The sequence below is a fragment of the Dasypus novemcinctus genome, chromosome 2, assembly GCF_030445035.2.
Source record: "Dasypus novemcinctus isolate mDasNov1 chromosome 2, mDasNov1.1.hap2, whole genome shotgun sequence".
NCBI lineage: Eukaryota > Metazoa > Chordata > Mammalia > Cingulata > Dasypodidae > Dasypus > Dasypus novemcinctus.
The window spans coordinates 12,856,567-12,876,825 of NC_080674.1; the positions used below are offsets into that span (position 1 = coordinate 12,856,567).

At 37.5% G+C, this 20,259-nt stretch overlaps 1 pseudogene; it reads left to right on the forward strand.

Moving 5' to 3' along the window:
* The first annotated feature begins 447 nt into the window (after positions 1-447).
* LOC105746268 (heterogeneous nuclear ribonucleoprotein D-like pseudogene) overlaps positions 448-20,259 on the forward strand; it is a 197,583-nt pseudogene continuing 177,771 nt past the window's right edge.

Below are 20,259 nucleotides of genomic sequence, written 5' to 3' on the forward strand. Positions count from 1 at the left end.
TTAAAATTTTATTTTATTTATTCATTTTTTAAAAAAAATATTACATTCAAAAAATATAAGGTCCCCATTCACCCCCACCGCCCCCACCCCACCACTCCCCCCACAGTAACACTCTCCCCCATCAGCATGACACATCCATTGCATCTGGTGAGTACATCTCTGGGCATTGCTGCACCCCATGGCCTGTGGTCCACACCATAGCCCACACTCTCCCACGTTCCATCCAGTGGGCCATGGGAGAACACACAATGTCTGGCAATTGTCCCTGCAGCACCACCCAGGACAACTCCAAGTCCCAAAAATGCCTCCACATCTCATCTCTTCCTTCCATTCCCCGCACCCAGCAGCCACCACGGCCACTTTTTCCACACCAATGCCACATTTTCTTGATTATTAACCATAATAGTTCATGAATAGAATAAGGAAACTAAAATTTAACCTCGCAAGATGTCTGCTGTTAAAGTGAAGGCATTGATTGCAAAGGAGTGGAACCCTGAGGATTGGGATAGAGATATATGGGATGATGGTAATATTGGTGGAGACACCAAAACCCTAAATTCTGCTGAGATTTTGCTAGATAAATCTGTGATGGCCTGCTCTGTGGAGACCACACAATGTCAACCTTGTATCACCCAGCCTCAGCCTGCCCCAGGGAATCAGGACCTCCTTCCAGTCTTGAGGTAAATATCAACCTAACTAAAGTCTGCACTATTCAGCCCCTGGTCTGCCCCAGGGAGTCTAGACCTCCTCCCAGCCCTGAGGTAGGTACTAGCCAAACTAAAGCCTGTACTGCCCAATCTCCATTATGCCCTGAGGAACTTGCTTTCCAACTCCTGCCTGAAGAGATTAATCCTGTTTTACCAGATGAAAATGCATAGGAATGCCCTGAGGTAAGTAGTTTGCAAGGCATTTCTAACCCTTCTCCTGACCCATCCCTCCTGTCTTTGAGACCTATTATTAGTATAAGATCACAACAAGCCCCCAAAGGTGAAATGCAAAGTATGACCCAGGAGGAAGTACATTATACTCTAAAAAAATTGCATGAGATTTCCAACTTATATAGACATAAATCAGGATATATGCATGTGAATGGATACTAAGTGTATGGGATAATGGTGGAAGGAATATAAAGTTGGATCAAGCTGAACTTATTGATATAAGCCCAGAAAGCAGAATTTCTGTCTTCAACACTGTAGCTCAAGGAGTTGGGGCTCTAACAGTTGGTGGCTAACTGAAATATGGACCAAAAGATGGCATAGTTTGTCTAAGTTTGAGATGCCTGATTTGCCCTGTTATGCTGTAGAAGAGGGAATTCAAAGACTTAGAGAGACTGGAATGCTAGAATGGATTTACCATTTAAGATCTGCCCACAGAACCAAAGAATGTCCAGAAGACATACCTTTAACCCAGACTGGAGTAATAAATTTGTAAAACTAAGTCAATGTTCCCTGAAGATCTCTGAGGTTGCTCTTCTCTGTAGTCCAGATTAGTGTAGGAGGGACTGCAATGGAATTAGGATCCTTAAACATTATGGGGATGATCGGATCTTGGGTTGGTAAAAGTCAAGCAGGGACAATTAATCCCCAAAGGCAAGGTGGGCATGGCTATTGCAGTGAAAGCAGCAATCCAAATAGTCAGTCTCATAGAATTATGGTGTTGCCTAATAAGCCATGGGATACCTAGAAGTGAAATAGATAGGCAATCTACCAAATTCTTTCTGGATTTGTATGAGCATAAGAGTTCTAGGTCAAATGATCAAAACCTTAACTTGAATTAGAGACATAGAAAATCAAGTCCCCATAATCAATTCTCAGACTTGAGACTGTTTATAGACCCAGAACCCCTTGAATGAGGAGAAGGCTTGATCCTCTTTGGGAAGGATCTTGCTACCCTGCCAAAAATTTATACTGTTAAACTTCCTTCCAGTTTTCCCCAAGGAGACCTACAACCTTTAACCAGAGGAACTGTGCATTGGGGAAAAGGAAATGATCAGATGCTTTAGGGATTATTAGACACTGGGTCAGAAGTAATGTGAATTGCAAGAGACCCAAATTGTCCTTGTGCGCCACCTGTCAGAGTAGAGGTTCATGGAGCTTAGGTGATTGATGGAGCTTTAGCTCAGGTCTGTCTCACACTGGTTCCAGTGGGTCCCCAGACCTATTCTATGGTTATTTCCCCAGTTCCAGAATTCATAATTGAACTAGACATACTCAGTAACTGGCAGAATCCCCACATTTGATCCCTGACTTGTGGATTGAAGGCTATTATGGTAGGAAGGGCCAAGTGGAAGCCACTAGAACTGCCCCTACCTAGCAAAATAGTAAATGAAAATCAATACCAGATTCCTGGAGGGATTGCAGAGATTAGTCCCACCATCCAGGATTTGAAGGATGCAAGAATGGTGATTCTGACCACATTCCCATTCATCACTACTATTTGTCCTGTGCAGAAACAGATGGATCTTAGAAGATGACAGTAGATTTATCATAAGCTTAACCAGGTGGTGACACCGATTGCAGTTTTGTCTCAGATGTGGTATCATTGCTTGAGTTAATCAACACATCCCCTGGTACCTGGTATATAGCTATTGATCTGACAAATGATTTTTTCTCAGTTGCCTTAAGTAAGCACCACCAGAAACAGTTTGCTTTAAGTTGGCAAGGCCAACAGTGTATCTTCACTGTCCTGCCTCAGGGGTTATCAGTTCTATAGTACTATGATATAATATAATCCACAGTGACCTTGATCATTCTCCTTCCCACAAGACACCACATTGGTCCATTATATTGATGATATCATGTTCATAGGACTTAGTGAGCAAGAAGTAGAAAAGACTCTAGACTTATTGGTAAGGCATTTGTGTGAGAGATGATGGGAGATAAATCCAACAAAAATTCGGGGGACTTCTACTTCAGTGAAATATCTAGATGTCCAGGGTTGTGGGGCATGTTGAGATACCCTTCTAAAGTGAAAGATAAGTTGTTGCATCTGGCCCATCCTCCAACCAAGAAAGAGGCACAAGGCTTAGTTGGTCTCTTTAGACTTTGGAAACATGTTCCTGACATAGGTGTGCCACTCTGACTCATTTACTGAGTGACCAAAAAAACTGCTAGTTTTGATTGGGAACTGGAATAAGAGGAGACTCTGTGACAGGTACAGGCTGCTGTGCAAGCTTCACTACGACTTGGGCCATGGAATCCATTAGATCAAATGGTGCTGAAAGTTTCAGTGGCAAATAGAGATGCTGTCTGGAGCCTTTGGCAGGCCCCTATAGGAGAATCACAATGAAGACACTTAGGATTTCAGAGCAAAGCCCTGCCATCCTCTGCAGATAACTACTCTCCTTTTGAGAAACAGCTTTGGCCTGCTACTGGGCCTTAGTAGAGACTAAAAGTTTAACCATGGGCCTGGTTTATAGATGGTTCTGCACAATATGCAGGTACCACCTGAAAGTGGATAGTTGCAGCATTGCAGCCACTTTCTGGGATGTCTCTGAGGGACAGTGTTGAGGGCAAATCCTCACAGTGGGCAGAACTTCGAGCAGTGCTCCTGGTTGTTCATTTTGTTTTGAAGAAGAAATGGCCAGAGATGCATTCATACAGTGATGCATGGACTGTTGCTAATGGTTTCAATGGATGGTCATGGTTTTGGAAGGAACATGATTGGAGAATTCATGACAAAGAGGTCTGGGAAAGAGTTTTGTCAATTGATAGACCTTTCCAGGTGGGCAAAAAACATGAAAATATTTGTGTCCCATGTGAATGGCCACCAGAGTGACTTCAGGAGAGGAAGATTTTAATAATCAAGTGGATAAGATGACCTGCTCTGTGGCTAATGCTCAGCCTCTTTCTCTAGATATGCCTGTCTTTTCCCAATGGGCTCAAGAACAACATAGCCATGGAGGTAGGGATGGAGGTCATGCATGTGTTCAGCAACACAGACTTCCCCTCACTAAGGCTGACTTGGCTACAGACGCTGCTGAGTGCCTAATATGCCAGCAGTAGAGACCCACACTCAGCCGCTGATATGGCCCATTCCCCAAGGTGATCAGTTTGCTACCTGATAGCAGGTTGATTACACTGGACCACTTCCACCATGGAAAGGGCAACAATTTGTTTTACTGGAATAGACACATACTCTGGATATGGGTTTGTATTCCCTGCATGCAATTCTTCTTCCAAAACTACCATCTGTGGACTTACCAAATGCCTTACCCACTGCTGTGGCATTCTGCAAAACATTGCTTCTGATCAAGGAACCCATTTCACAGCAAATAAGGTGCAGGAATGAGCACATGCTCATGAAATTCACTGGTTTTACCATGTTCCCCATCATCCTGAAGCAGCTGGATTGATAGAAAGATGGAATGGCCTTTTGAAGACTCAATTATGCACCAAGTAGGGGGCAGTGCCTTGCAGAGCTGGCTCAGATGTTCTCCAGGAGGCTGTGTATGCTCTAAATTAGCATCCATTCTATGGTGCTGTTTCTCCCCTAGCCAGGATTCATAGGTCCAGGAATCAAGGGGTGGAAAATGGAAGTAGCACCACTCACTATTATCCTTAGTGAACCACTAGGACAATTTTTGTTTATTTTTCCTGCAACCTTAAGTTCTGCTCATCTATAAATTTTATTTCCAAAAGGAGATGTGCTTACACTAAGGAAGACAATGATTTTATTGAACTGTAAATTAAAATTGCCACCTGACCACTTTGGCCTCCTCTTTCCTCTGAATCAACAGGCAAAGAAGGAAATTACTGTACTGGCTGGGGTGATTGATACTAACTACCAAGGGGAAATAGGACTACATCTACATAATGAGGGTAAAGAAGAGTTTGCCTGGAATACAGGAATCTTCTAGGACATCTCTTAGTACTGCCATGCCTTGTGATTAAAGTCAATGGAAAATTGCAACAACCCAATCTAAGCAGGACTAACAATGGCCCAGAATCTTTAAGAATGAGAGTTTGGGTCACCCCACCAGGCAAAGAAAAACGGCAAGCTGAGGTTCTTACTGAAGGTAAAGGGAACATTGAATGGGTAGGGGTGAAGGTAGTAACAAATATGAACTTTGTCTACATGACCAGTTACAGAAAGGAGGACTGTAATGGTCATGAATCTTTCTGCCTTGTTTTATTATGAGTATGATTGTATATGTATACAAAATGAATTTTTTTGTTTTCTTCCCCAACATTTTCCCCTATCATATGAGAAGTTGTATTAGTTTCATGTCATGATATTTAAGGATGTTAAGTTTAAGAGTGACTATTACCCAAGGATTTGCACCCTATTCTGTAGGGAATTAATGTATTTCTGGTTGTACACTATATAGTTGAATACTGGTGGCAGACATATATAAATGTGTATCTGTTATTGTTTTTATTTAGAGACTAAGTATGGTTTAAGGTGATGTATATGGTTGCCAAGTTGACAAGGTATGGACTATGATAGTTAAGCTAATGTGTCAACTCGGCCATGTAATTGTGCCCAGCTGTTTGGTCAAGCAAGCACTGGGCTAACTGTAATACAAGGACATTTATGGGATTTAGTCATCAGTGAGTTTACTGCATGGAATAGCTGATTAAATCTACAATCAACCAGGGAGATTGCTCTTCAGCAATGAATGACATTTTATCAATTAGTTGAATGCCTTAAAAGGGGAAATGAATTCAGCATTCAGAGAGAATTTCCCAGTCAACATTTTTGGGAACCAATGACTCATGCATACACATCAGTTACCTTGATATGACCTTAATCAGAGCCTCTGATTTGCAACCTTCCTGTGTAATCTGGACTTGGGCATCCCCACATTCACATGAAAGAATTTTATAAAAGCTCATACTATTTACATATACCCCCTATTGATTCTGATTCCCTAGACAACCCTGACTAATATACACACTAACCCCTAAGGTTAAAGGATAAAATATCTACATGCCTATAGCTACATATTACACATTATTGTTGAAATGATTTGACTGCTTTTTAAAAGACTAGCATTGTTCAAAGATCTTAATATGTATCAACACATTTTTTTCATATATTTCCTTGCTTATTGCCAGAATTAATGTGAATATATCATTATTAAGAAAAAGTCAAACCAACTAAATAAAGTTAAAATTCCCTTTTACTCAAGGCTGTTTCCATTGCTTTCCATGGAGATGGTCACTGTTGCCCAATGAGCATAGACCAATGAAACAATTTCAGATATTTTCTCTATCATTTGCACACATATTGATATACATTCTGATAGTAGGAGACATCTTTAGACATGTTTTCACTGTTTGTTTTTTCAAAATCACATTACCTATTGGAGTGACTTTTCTATTCTCAAATTCCATGAAAATCCATCTGATATATTACCTATTAAGGTGTTGTATTTCTCAGTTTATTTAGGTCTCTATTTGTTTTTATTTTATTTCATTTTTTTGTTAATGAAAATATGATTATTGAAACTTCTGGGGTGTAACTAAAGCATTTTGGGAAAATACAAATTTTATATTCATATATTAATATGGAACAGTGGTTGAAAATAATGTAAGCTTTCAAATGAACAACTAAAAAAATTGAAGCACAAATGAGAGCCAAAGAAAAGAGGAAGAAAGAAACAATAAAAGTAAGACTAGAAACCAGTAAATAAAAGCAAGACTAGAAACCAGTAAATAAAAGCACAACCATAATATAAAAAAAATTAGAAAGGAAAAGTTAATTTTTAGAAATGACCAATAAAATTGATAAAGTGCTAACATGATTGATATTAAATTATTGTTATTAGCAATGAATGAAATCTGTGATGAGTGCCATTTTCATAGATTTTCCAGATATTATAAATTAAATATGAAGATAATGTAAGGAAAGTTATGCCAAGAAAATTGAAAATATATATGAAATGGAAAATTATTTGAAAAATACAACTTTATCAACATTAATACCAAAGACATAGAAAACCTGAATAATGCCATCTGTATTAAAGAACTTGAAATTGTAATTAAAAGTCTGCTCAACAATAACCTTCTATGCCAGAATGATTTAGTGTTGTATTCTTCCAAAGATTTAGAGAAGTACAATTAATATCCACCCATTCTTTCACAGAATATAAAAAATAGAGAGCACTTGCCAACTCATTTTACGTGCTAGCCAGAAGCTTGAGAGTAAAACCATACAAGCACTTATTAAGAAAAGAAAATTTTACACTGATACTCAAAGAATTTGTATGTGAAATTTCTAAATAAACTATTAACAAGTTGAATCCAGAGACATCTAAAAGAATAACACTTTAAGACTGGATTGTTCAAAGAAGACATATTTGTTTCAAACATTGGAAAATTAGACAACACAATAAGAATAAAATAGAAAACAAATATATTTAGAAAATCTTTAAAATATTAATGCAAGTTCATATAAAAAGAATAACTATTTGCAAACTAGGAATAGAAAGGAATGTCTGTAATCTAAAAAAAGGGAGTGTATCTTCAAGAAATCAAAAAATCTATAGCCAACACTAAGTGATGAAATGTTGTTATTTTCCCCCATATTTGGGGACAAAGATATCTATTATTACAGATTTTTTAATGTTAAATAATATATTTTTATTTTTAAAGATCTTTAAGGAAGATCCAAAGTCCTTAAGACTTTAGCAAAGTAGCAAAGTTTGAGTGTTAAATACAGTTAATCATGGAAAAATGGGAAAATAATATGTAAAAACTATAGGTACAGTCAAAGCAGTAATAATTCCTTCGAAACAATGGGAAGGGAAGAGTGTGGAGAGAGGAAAGAAGAGGAAGCTCACTAACTGTAGACACAGGTGGTGGGAGTGGAAGACACCGGAGACACTGACAAGGCAGCAGTTAAAGGTTAAATTAAGACACGGGAGGATGGATCCCTAAAATGTGTAAGCGTAAAGGTGGTGACCAGAACAAGAACATGAACATGTTTAAATTCCAAAAGAATTTTTAAAAATACAAAGAAAATACATTAAATGTGGTGAAACAGATTAAACATGATGTAATATAGATCAAAATAATTGTAACAGAATAATAAGACAGAGCTGACTTCAAACTTCTCAGATTTACTAAAAAAGTGAATAAACTTAATTCACTAAAGAAAACACAATATGTATATGTATTATATTACATAGCAATCTATTATAACAAGATGTACAGAGTAATAGTTGTAATAAGAATGACAGCTGACATCAACCTGATCTTTCTTATTAATATATGAAAGTCATATTAATCCACTATTTAAAAGAATTTTCAATTTCACTTACAAAGAAAGACCCAACTATATGTGGCATATAAAAAGTTACCCCATCTGACAAGATATTTGGAAAAAACTTAAAATAAAGGGATGGGAAAAGGAGTACCAGAAAAATGGAAGGAAGGGAAATCAGGGCTTGGGCTCTTGATATCAAACAAGAAAAATGCAACCCCAAATCGTTAAAGGAGCCAAGGAAAGACATATTTAATGTTAAAGCCACAATTCACAGTAAAGATATAAACAAGAAGACACAAGTATCTGATGACCTAGCAACTCTGAAAAGCAGAAACTACAGTAGATTCAGGGAGATATAGAAAGTCATACAAAATAATTTAAAAAGTTAAAAAAACCAGTATCCTCTAGCCTTTCCCCTTCTATTGATAACATTTTATACATGGATGGTATGTTTGTTACAACTGATGTACAAATACTGAAACATAGCTACCAACCATGGTCAATGATTTACATTATGGTGAATTAAGAAATCTAATTAAAAAAAAATAAGATTAGAGTACAAATAGAAAAAAGATATAAGAATAAGTAACTATTGAAATAAAATGTATTAAAAATAAGAGAACACTTTTAAACCTTTACATAAACAAATTTGAAAACAATATTAAAATTGTTATTTTCTCATGACAATGTAATTTCCTAAATTCTACCCTTTTGAATCTAGTCATTAACAAACTTTTCATAAAAGCACAGATCCCAGGGAGTTTTGCCTTCAAAAGACAGCATAGCTTGATGCTCCATAAATCATTCCAAACCTTATAAAATGAAGAAAAATGTCCAAATCTTTCCAAGGCCAAAGGATAACATTAATACTTAAACCGGATGAAGGCAATCAAAAGAAAGAAAATGACAGAGGAATGTCACTTTCCACTTGCTAAATTGCTTGACTCATTCACATTTTTTTGTATTCTTTCATTTAAATATATATTCCCTCTGTAAATGCTTTGTGGATAGAAGCATTTCTATACACCTCATGTTCTTAATATTATTAGGAATTGCTTCTTCATTTTTATTATCTATTCTAACTGGATAAAAATGACGAAATGGAATGAAATATTTTAATAACAGGTTAGTTTTAACTGACAAACTGACTCAGGGATGGTGGGTGAACTATTTTCTTGACTTGTTGGCTACTCTTCATTGATGTTCATATCATCAGAGTCCCAGAGCAAGGGGTACTACTGGCATCTAGTGGGTATAGTCCAGGGAGGCTGCTCAACATCCTACAATGCACAGAATAGATTAGTTGCTGGGGCAACTAAGAATCACCGGGCCCAAATGTCAACAGTATCAAGATGGAGAAATCCTGCCAAGAGCGTTATCAGTATTTCCACACAATATGTCGCACATTATGTATGGTAGAGCTTTTGAATAGCATCTGTAATATGGGGTTGTAAATTTGTTTATGAAAACTCAGCTTAGTTCTAGTTTCTTCATTCAACTGTAGTTTAAGGTTTTTTGTTCCAAAAAAATTCAGTGATCAATGAATTCTATTAGCTTGATTCAGTCCACAGTAATTCAAATCCATCAGATATTATAAAACTGAAAAATGCAACATGGTAAATTTTTACAGTCAGTTGATAGAAATGAAAAATTAGATCAGGAAAATGCTTATTAAATAATGTTCTTCTCACATGATATATGGTTGTTCAGGTTTATTGCAAATAACATACTAAGTACTTTAAATTTCATTTGGAGTGCACAATGACAATATGTAATTCTAAATGTCATAATTCAAATATAATTTCAAATGCATGCATTTCTTTTGAGTAGATTAAATAAAAAATACAGAACAGTAGTGAACAATATTTTTCTCTTAAATAAGTAGAAGTGAATTATCTTATTAGCTTTTATTAACTCCCTTTCTGTATTCATATACTTTTGATAAAACACCTTTTCAATAAAAGGATAAACAGCAAAAGAATATTAAGTACATATTAATATATGAAATCTTGAAAATATGTGCTTTTTCTTTAATAGAGGGCTTTTATAACCTGTTAAAGGTATGCCACAAGGACCCTTCACAAACACATTTCATCACAGTGGGGCAAATCAAATTCTACATTTGTTAAAACTTCCCATTTGTGTTGAATAAATGCCTATATTTTTATTATACACCTTTAAGATGTAAATCATGCAAATAGCAACCAATACCAGAAATTTTGTGAGGCTCAAAATTACTAAAGCTACTATATAATTAAAGAGCAGGAAATTATTTCTTGCTTACTTGATAATTTGAAAATAAAATGATTGTCTTCCCCCAAAACAAGGAAAGATTGAATTGCCCTTTGATCATAATTCCTAGCCATGAACAAAGAGCTGGAAAACCCGTATAAAACCTGTCTCAACCAGTGACAGCTTCATCTCTTTGTTCACATGTGGCTCCAGACTATGGTCATTCTCCTGAAAATATGCAAGTGAACAAACAACTGCCTCACTGAAGTGACCACATCTGGTGAAAGCTAGCCGGTCAGCAAGACTCTCACACTAGTCACAGGTTCCTCAGCCAAAAGTAAGCCAATTCATAAACCCTTCCACTCCATAGGATACACTAATCCCTGAACGTAAAGCTTCCCGAAATAACTTAAGCACAGCCCTTACTTTATTCTGAGAGTCTGTGTTTCGCATGTACTGCTCGTTTATTAGCAATATTTTCAGCTGTTTGCTTCAAGTAATGGGTGATCCCTTCCTTTGACATTCTAAGTCTAATATTTTTACTAAAGTAAAGGTCCAATTTGAAATTCCTTATTTTTCTTTCAACAACAAAAAACGGTCCAAACTTCAATAATAGGGTAAAAAGATGTAAAAAAAAAAAAAAAAAAAAAAGGAATATATATATATATATGCAAAAGCTGTAAGTGTAAGAAAATATGGCATTGGGATATTTTAGATTAATACAAAAATTCAGTGTGTATAAATCAAATATAGAATTTTCCTTAAATGACTATTACTCTACTTTTAAAATGAAAACATTTAAAATTTTATGCTGCTTCAGAATGCCTTCCATTAATATGTATTATAAGAATTACACTAAAGACTACAAAGCCAAATGGTTTCACAGGGAATTTCTACCAAATATTTACAGATAATTGTGCTTTTTAAAGTACAGAGCGTGCAAAAAATATTGAAAAATGCACTTAATACACAAAGAATAGTGACTTATATTGAATATAGTAATTTTTGGGATATTTCTGCTAAAGTCAGTAGCAAGGGAAGTTTTTCACTATTTCTAATGAGTGGCAAAATAGAAAGTGTCAGTCAACACAATCAGATAAAAAGAAACAATAGAGGAAGTGGACTTGGCCCAGCGGTTAGGGTGCCCGCCTATCACATTGGAGGTCTGTGATTCAAACCCTGGGCCTCCTTGACTCATGTGGAGCTGGCCCATGCGCAGTGCTGATGCACACAAGGAGTGCCCTGCCATGCAGGGGTGTCCCTGCATGGGGGAGCCCCATGTGCAAGGAGTGCGCCCTGTAAGGAGAGCCACCCAGTGCCAAAGAAAGTGCAGCCTGCTCAGGAATGGCCCCGCACATAGGGAGAGCTGACGCAGCAAGATGATGCAACAAAAAGACACAGATTCCCGTGCTGCTGACAACAACAGAAGCGATCAAAAAGAAGAACATGCAGCAAATGGACACAGAGAACAGACAACTGGGGGGGGGGGGGAGTAGGGGAGAGAAATAAATAAATCTGAAAAAAAAATGATAGATACAAAAAAATGGTGAACTAAAGAAAATAATTTTACTGGTAGTGCATTTTATCATAGACATGGAAAAGTACAATAAACAAAGGTAAGAATTCTCCAAATTAGTAAGATGCAAATTAAAATATGAAAACCAATAGTCTTCATAGCCACCAACAGCACCTAGGTTGTATTTTTCTACAAAAATGGGAAAAATAGGGAAAACTTCTATGAAGATGATTTTGGTAGTGTTTACTAAAAATTATATATCATTTCTCCAAGAGGAAACACTTTTAGAAATTGACAATGAAAATGTCTTATATGTGCAATATTACCCATATTCATATTTCATATGAGCTTTCTTTATGCTATTCAGCCCTATGCTACATTTTTTTAGCTTTCTTTGTAGAGATAAACAAGAACCCAGAAATTGACAATGTGAAACTCTTTGGCAATTACATAGCATGATATGAAAAGGGTTATTTAGTATGGCATTATTTGTAATCACAAAAGATTGGAAATTATCTATTAATACATACCTTGCAGTAGAGAACACTTGGTCAAATTTTAGAGTTACAGAAAGAAAAAGGAAAATTTCTAAGAACTGACATGCAGACATTAAAAATTTAAATTTTTAAGTGGGAAAATTTTGCAGAAGTATATATAGAATGCATATATGGACTATAAGATTGGAAAATAGGAATGTAAGTGTGTGGGCATGTTTGATAGTTTTGCGTAAAGAAGCATGGTAAGAGATATCCTAAAATAGTGATGGTGACTGATAAAAGAGGATGGAAATGAGTTGGAGGGTATCAGGATGTAAATGATGACTTTTAATATCATTTTGACTTTTGAACCATGTTTATTAAAAACATAAAATTATACCAAGATTGTGGTTAATAGTATAAATACAAGGATGCTCTTTCACAAAGTGCTAAGAATATAGTGATATGTGGGAAAAATAGAACTAATGTAACTTATGGATGATAATTATAAGTTGTAATATTTGCAGCAATGGCAAGAAGATATTATTTCAATCCTAAGGGACAACAACAAGTTAATATAAGGGGGTATGGGATTTTTCCCTTTGGGGTAATGAAAACGTTTGAAAATGGACTGAGATGATGACAGCAAAACTCTGTAAAGAAAGTGAGAGCCACTGAGTGTACACTTTGAATAGATTGTACAAGGCAAGAGACTGTATAACCCAGGGAATCCAGTGGTGGAAGATGGACTATGGTTAACAGAACAAATAGGAGAATGTTTCCTCTAGAATGATAATAAATATATAAGACAAATGTAGGGTTTTAATAATCATGTAGGCTGGGGGAAAAATATACCAGATGTAAGATATGGGCTATAGTTAGTAGTAATATTTTTTTTTTAATTTTTTTTTTATTGACTTTGTAATAATATTACATTAAAAATATATATGTGAGGTCCCATTCAACCCCACCCCCCCCACCCCCCCTCTCCCCCCCCCCCAACAACACTCGTTCCCATCATCATGACACATCCATTGGATTTGGTAAGTACATCTTTGGGCACCTCTGCACCTCATATACATTGGTTCACATCATGGCCCATACTCTCCTCTATTCCATCATGTAGGCCCTGTGAGGATTTACAATGTCCGGTGATTACCTCTGAAGCACCATCCAGGGCAGCTCCATGTCCCGAAGACGCCTCCACCTCTCATCTCTTCCTGCCTTTCCCCATACCCTTTGTCCATTATGTCCACTTTTCCCAATCCAATGCCACCTCTTCTATGTGGACACTGGATTGGTTGTGTCCATTGCACCTTTATGTCAAGAGGAGGCTCAGATTCCACCTGGATGCTGGATGCAATCCTCCCATTTTCAGTTGTAATCACTCTAGGCTCCATGGTGTGGTGGTTGTCCTTCTTCACCTCCATCTTAGCTGAGTGTGGTAAGTCCAATAAATCAGATTGTAGGTGCTGGAGTCTGTTGAGGCTCAGGACCTGGCTATCACATTGTCAGTCCAGAGATTCAAATCCCCTAAATATATCTTAAACCCCAACATTAACTGCACCTCCAGCACATTAGCATGAAAGTCTTATGAAGGGAGATCCCATCTGAGTCCAGATTCATCACACATAAACACCATTTCCAAAGAGGGGCCATCTGCCCTGGTAGTTAACCCCATCGGCCATGACCATAACTCCCATGGGTCTCTTTAGCCCTCAAAGGAACCAATATCTGGGGGTTGTATCTGCTTTATCTGTCTCTCTGACTCTGCTCAGTTGTGCATGAGGGCAAACCTTCTGCCAGCCTCCAGACTCTTTTTTAGAAACTCGTAGCCATATAAACTCATTTCTCCTTTCCATTTCCCCCTTACTTTAGGTCAAACAGCATTTTAAAGTCATGGTATTTTATGTAGACATGGATATTCTGCTGATCCGCATTGAACCTTCCGTATAAGGTCATTTTCCAGTTGCATCATCAGTTGGTAGTTGATAGTGGTCCCTCGTTGCCAGGGAGGCTCATCCTCGGGTGTCATGTCCCACGCTGGGGGGAAGGCATTGCATTTACATGCTGAGTTTGGCTTCGAGACTGGCCACATTTGAGTAACATGAAGGCTGACAGAAGGAAATTCCCAGGCACAAAGTTGCTCTAGGCCTTGTTATTATTTTGGGTTTATCAGCTCACAAGCTTAGTCATTAGTATCAGGGGCTCACTGTTGAACCCTCACTCCCTCCCAGTCCCCACCACTGTACCTGGGAGACTGTCGCTGCTCCCCTAGGGACCACGACAGAGCACCACTGGCCAGGAACCCAGTACCCCCCCTACTGTGGTTTTTAATTGTTGCCACTATGAGTATATCCAAACATTACCATGCACCCTGGACATATGTTCTGTACAGCTCCCTGTCAGTCATATATCATCTGTCATTGGTATCCCATACCAGTATCCCTCCATTGCCATTGTTGAAACACTCTGTGATCCAGAACTCCCCGAAATTTGAAGCCCAATATAATGTCATGGTCCCTTACTAGGGAATGGCATATAGCGATGAGTTTAAAGGATAGATAAAGAACTTGGATAAAGTTAGATAAAGAACTTAGATAAAGAATGTTGACTTGAAAAAATTCCACATCCTATTTTTTTCTTTCCCCCCCCCCCCCCCCCCCAATTATTCAGCTTTTCTTCACAGGAGTCCTAGACCACAGCAATGTATATATATAATATACAGCACTCCCACACATCCACCAGAAAACCTTTTCCCTTCCACAGTGATACTCTTACGCCCTATTCATATCATATTTACTTAAAGTGATGTACAGAGTCTGAGACATTAGCTTTCTAACAAGGTGACATCTGTGTTTACATTATGGTGCATACTTTAGGATACACAGTTCTTTACATTTTTAGTTATCCTATGTTTTACATTATGGTTTACATTATCAGTCTGTCATCTCCTATATGTTATGGTGTAATATTACATGTTTTATATCCATCCTTGTGTACTCTCAAGAAACTCCTCTCTTACCCCCCATTTACTTTGGTTCCACACATTTAACGTCCATTTTCCCTTCCACCTTGGTGCCCTCAGTGATAGCCAACCTCCGTTTCCTGAGGAGCCACTTCCAGAGATAGATGGAATAGTGTTCAGGGCCTAACTTGCTCAACTGCCCCAATGCCCTGGGAGCCACCCTTTCTCTCGAGGGATACAGTTCCCTCTATTGGATGGCATTAGTCCTCCCCAGGATGTGGGTCCACCCCCACTCTCACTACTTGGGTTTCTACCCCATGGTGTCACCCACTCTGGCAGAATGAGCATTTAGACATTCCCCAGGAACCCGTCCTGCATCAGACCCTCCCCTCCGAGCATTCTAAACAGGTAACCCTCTTTATTATATTTTGATATGATTTTCTCGGCATTTTACTCTCCACCAACACCTGACCCTCTCCTGGTTCGTATGCTACCCCTCCCTCCCCCCACTTTTGGGCAACGTTACCCACCCGTCCCTCCCCAGCCACCCTCAAACCCGCAAAGCCCCAAGCAAAGGCAACCCCTTGCCCCCCTTTTATCTCTTCTTTGTGTTCATACTTACCACCATCTCGTCTTAAATTCCACCCCTGCAGACATCGGCTCATATCCTTCCTCCACCCTCCGATTTCCTGCAAGCCTATCGTTCAGTCTCTTGCTATCTAGGGCAGCTTGTTTATTTCATATCATTGAGGTCATGTAGTATTTGTCCTTCAATGTCTGGGTTGCTTCACTCAACATAAGGTTCTCAAGATTCATCCATGTTATCACATGTGTTTGTAGTGTGTTTGTTCTTACAGCCGAGTAGTATTCCATTGTGTGTATATACCACATTTTATTGATCCACTCGTCTGTTGATGGGCATTTGGGTTGATTCCAACTTTTGGCAATAGTGAACAATGCTGCTATGAACATTGGTGTACATATATTGGTTTGTGTTCTTGTTTTCAGTTCTGCTGGGTATATTCCCAGCAGTGGTATTGCTGGGTCATATGGCAAATCTATGGCTAGTTTTTTGAGAAACCGCCATACTGTTCTCCAGAATGGTTGTATCCTTCTGCATTCCCACCAGCAGTGTATGAGTGTTCCCCTTCCTTCACATCCTCTCCAGCACTTGTATTCTTCTGTTTTTTTCATAGCTGCCAATCTTATGGGTGTAAGATGGTATCTCATTGTGGTTTTGATTTGCATTTCCCTGATAGCTAGAGATTTGGAACATTTTTTCATGTGCTTTCTTGCCATTTGTATTTCTTCTTCGGAGAAGTGTCTGTTTAAGTCTTTTTCCCATTTTTTAAATGGATTGTTTATCTTTTTATTTTCAAGATGTAGGAGTTCTTTATATATGCAAGTTATAAGTTTCTTATCAGATATATGATTGCCAAATATTTTCTCCCACTGTGTGGGCTCCCTTTTTACTTTCTTGACAAACTCCTTTGAGGTGCAGAAGGCTTTAATTTTGAGGAAGTCCCATTTATCTATTAGTTCTTTTGCTGCTCGTGCTTTTGGTGAGATATTCATAAATCCATTACCTATTACAAGGTCCTGTAGATGTTTCCCTACACTGCTTTCTAAGGTTTTTATGGTCTTGGCTTTTATATTTAGGTCTTTGATCCATCTTGAGTTGATCTTTGTATAAGGTGTGAGATGGTAATCCTCTTTCATTCTTCTACATATGGCTATCCAGTTCTCCAGACACCATTTGTTGAATAGGCCACTCTCTCCCAGTTGAGAGGGTTTGGTGGCTTTATCGAATATTATGTGGTTGTATATGTGAGGTTCTATATCAGAGCTTTCAATTCGATTCCATTGGTCTATATGTCTCTCCTTATGCCAATACCATGCTGTTTTCACCACCGTAGCTTTATAGTATGTTTTGAAGTCAGGTAGTGTGATTCCTCCAATTTCGTTTTTCTTTTTCAGTATGTCTTTGGCTATTCGGGGTCTCTTTCCTTTCCAAATAAATTTCATAGTTAGTTTTTCTAGTTCCTTAAAGAAGGCTGCATTGATTTTTATTGGGATTGCATTGAATGTGTAGATCAATTTTGGTAGGATAGACATCTTAATAATGTTCAGTCTTCCTATCCATGAACAAGGAATAGTCTTCCATTTATTTAGGTCTTCTTTGATTTCCTTGAACAATCTTGTATAGTTCTCAGTGTATAAGTTCTTTACCTCTTTAGTTAAATTTATTCCTAAGTATTTGATTTTTTTATTTACTATTGTGAATGGTATTTGTTTCTTGATTTCCTCCTGATCTTGCTCATTATTGGTGTACAGAAATGCTACTGATTTTTGCGCATTGATCTTATAACCTGCGACTTTACTAAACTCATTTATGAGTTCTAGAATCTTCGTTGTAGATCTCTCAGGGTTTTCTATGTATAGGATCATGTCATCTGCAAATAATGAAATTTTGACTTCTTCCTTTCCAATTTGAATGCCTTTTATTTCTGGTTCTTGCCTCAGTGCTCGAGCAAGTACTTCTAAGACAATGTTAAATAGGAGCGGCGACAGTGGGCATCCTTGTCTTGTTCCTGAGTTTAGAGGGAAGGAGTCTAGGATTTCTCCATTGTAAACAATATTGGCTTTAGGTTTTTCATATATACTCTTTATCATGTTCAAAAAATTTCCTTGTATTCCAATCATTTGGAGTGTTTTTATCAAGAAAGGGTGCTGTATTTTGTCAAATGCTTTTTCTGCATCAATAGATATAATCATGTGATTTTTTTCCTTCAATCTGTTTATATGGTGTATTACGTTGATTGATTTTCTTATGTTGAACCATCCTTGCATACCTGGGATGAATCCCACTTGGTCGTGGTGTATAATTCGTTTAATGTGTTGTTGAATACGATTAGCAAGTATTTTGTTAAGTATTTTTGCGTCTAGGTTCATTAGAGAAATTGGTCTGTAATTTTCCTTTCTTGTGATGTCTTTGTTTGGCTTTGGTACTAGGGTAATGTTGGCATCATAGAAGGAGTTGGGTAATGTTCTTTCTGTTTCGATGGTTTGGAATAGTTTCAGCAGGATTGGTGTCAGTTCTTTACGGAATGTTTTATAGAATTCACCTGTGAAGCCATCTGGCCCTGGGCTCTTCTTAGTTGGGAGATTTTTAATAACTGATTCTATCTCTCTGCTTGTGATTGGTTTGTTAAGATCATCAATTTCTTCTTTTGTCAATATGGGCTGCTTATGTGTTTCTAGGAATTTGTCCATTTCCTCTAGATTGTCATTTTTGTTGGAATATAGTTTTTCAAAATATCCTCTTATGATAGTCTTTATTTCTGTGGGGTCAGTGGTGATATCGCCTTTCTCATTTCTTATTTTGTGTATTTGCATCTTCTCTCTTTTTTTCTTTGTTAGTGTTGCTAAAGGTTTGTCAATTTTGTTAATCTTCTCAAAAAACCAGCTCTTGGTCTTGTTTATCTGTTCAAGTGCTTTCTTATTTTCTATTTCATTTAGTTCTGCTCTTATCTTTGTTATTTCCTTCCTTTTTCTTCCTGTTGGGTTACTTTGTTGTTGTTTTTCTAATTCCTTCAAATGTGCAGTTAGTTCTTCAATTTTTGCTCTTTCTTCTTTTTTGATATATGAATTTATGGCTATAAACTTCCCTCTCAGTACTGCTTTTGCTGCATCCCATAAATTTTGGTATGTTGTGTTATCATTATCATTTGTTTCAAGGTAGTCATTGATTTCTTTTGAGATTTCCTCTTTGACCCACTGTTTTTCTAAGAGTGTGTTGTTTAATTTCCAAATCGTGGTGTGAAATCTGGGCTTCTGTCCCTTGCAAATCTCCAGCTTGACTCCACTGTGGTCAGAGATAATGTTTTGTATGATTTCAATCTTTCTGAATTCGTTCAGCCTTTCTTTGTGGCCTAGCATATGATCTATCTTGGAGAATGATCCATGTGCGCTTGAGAAAAATGTATATCCTGCTGTGTTTGGGTGTAGCGATCTATATATGTCTATTAGATCGAGCTCCTCTAATATACTATTCAGATGTTTTGTTTCTTTGGTGATTCTCTTTTGAGATGTTCTGTCCAGAGTTGATAGTGGTGTATTAAAATCCCCCACTATAATTGTAGATGTATCTATTCTTTCACTTAGTTTTTCCAGCGTTTGCCTGATGTATTTAGAGGCACCCTTGTTAGGGGCATAGATATTTATGATTGTTCGATCTTCTTGACAGATTTTCCCTTTGACTAAAATGTAGTATCCTTCTTTGTCTCTCACAATTGTTTCACATTTAAAGTCTATTTTGTCTGATATTAATATAGCTACTCCTGCCTTTTTTTGGTTATTGTTAGCTTGTATGATTGTTTTCCAGCCTTTCACTTTCAATCTCCATGCGTCTCTGGGTCTAAGATGTGTCTCTTGTAGACAGCATATGGATGGGTCATATTTCCTTATCCAGTGTCCCAGTCTGAATCTTTTGATAGGTGAGTTTAATCCATTGACATTCAGTGTTATTACTATCAAGGAATTATTTGTGTTAGCCATATTTTGATTGCATTTGTGTTTGTCATATTTTGTTTGTATTTTTGTCTTTTTTGTTGTTGTTGTTGGTCTTATACTCTCCTCCAACTTTGCCTTTCCTGTTTTTTCCTTTCTTCCTGCAGAACTCCCTTTAGAATTTCTTGAAGGGGAGGTTTCTTGTTGGTATACTCTTTCAGTTTCTGTTTGTCTGCGAATATTTTGAACTCTCCATCATGTTTGAATGCTAGTTTAGCTGGATAGAGTATTCTTGGTTGGAAATTTTTTTCCTTTAGTACCTTGACTATATCATACCACTGTCTTCT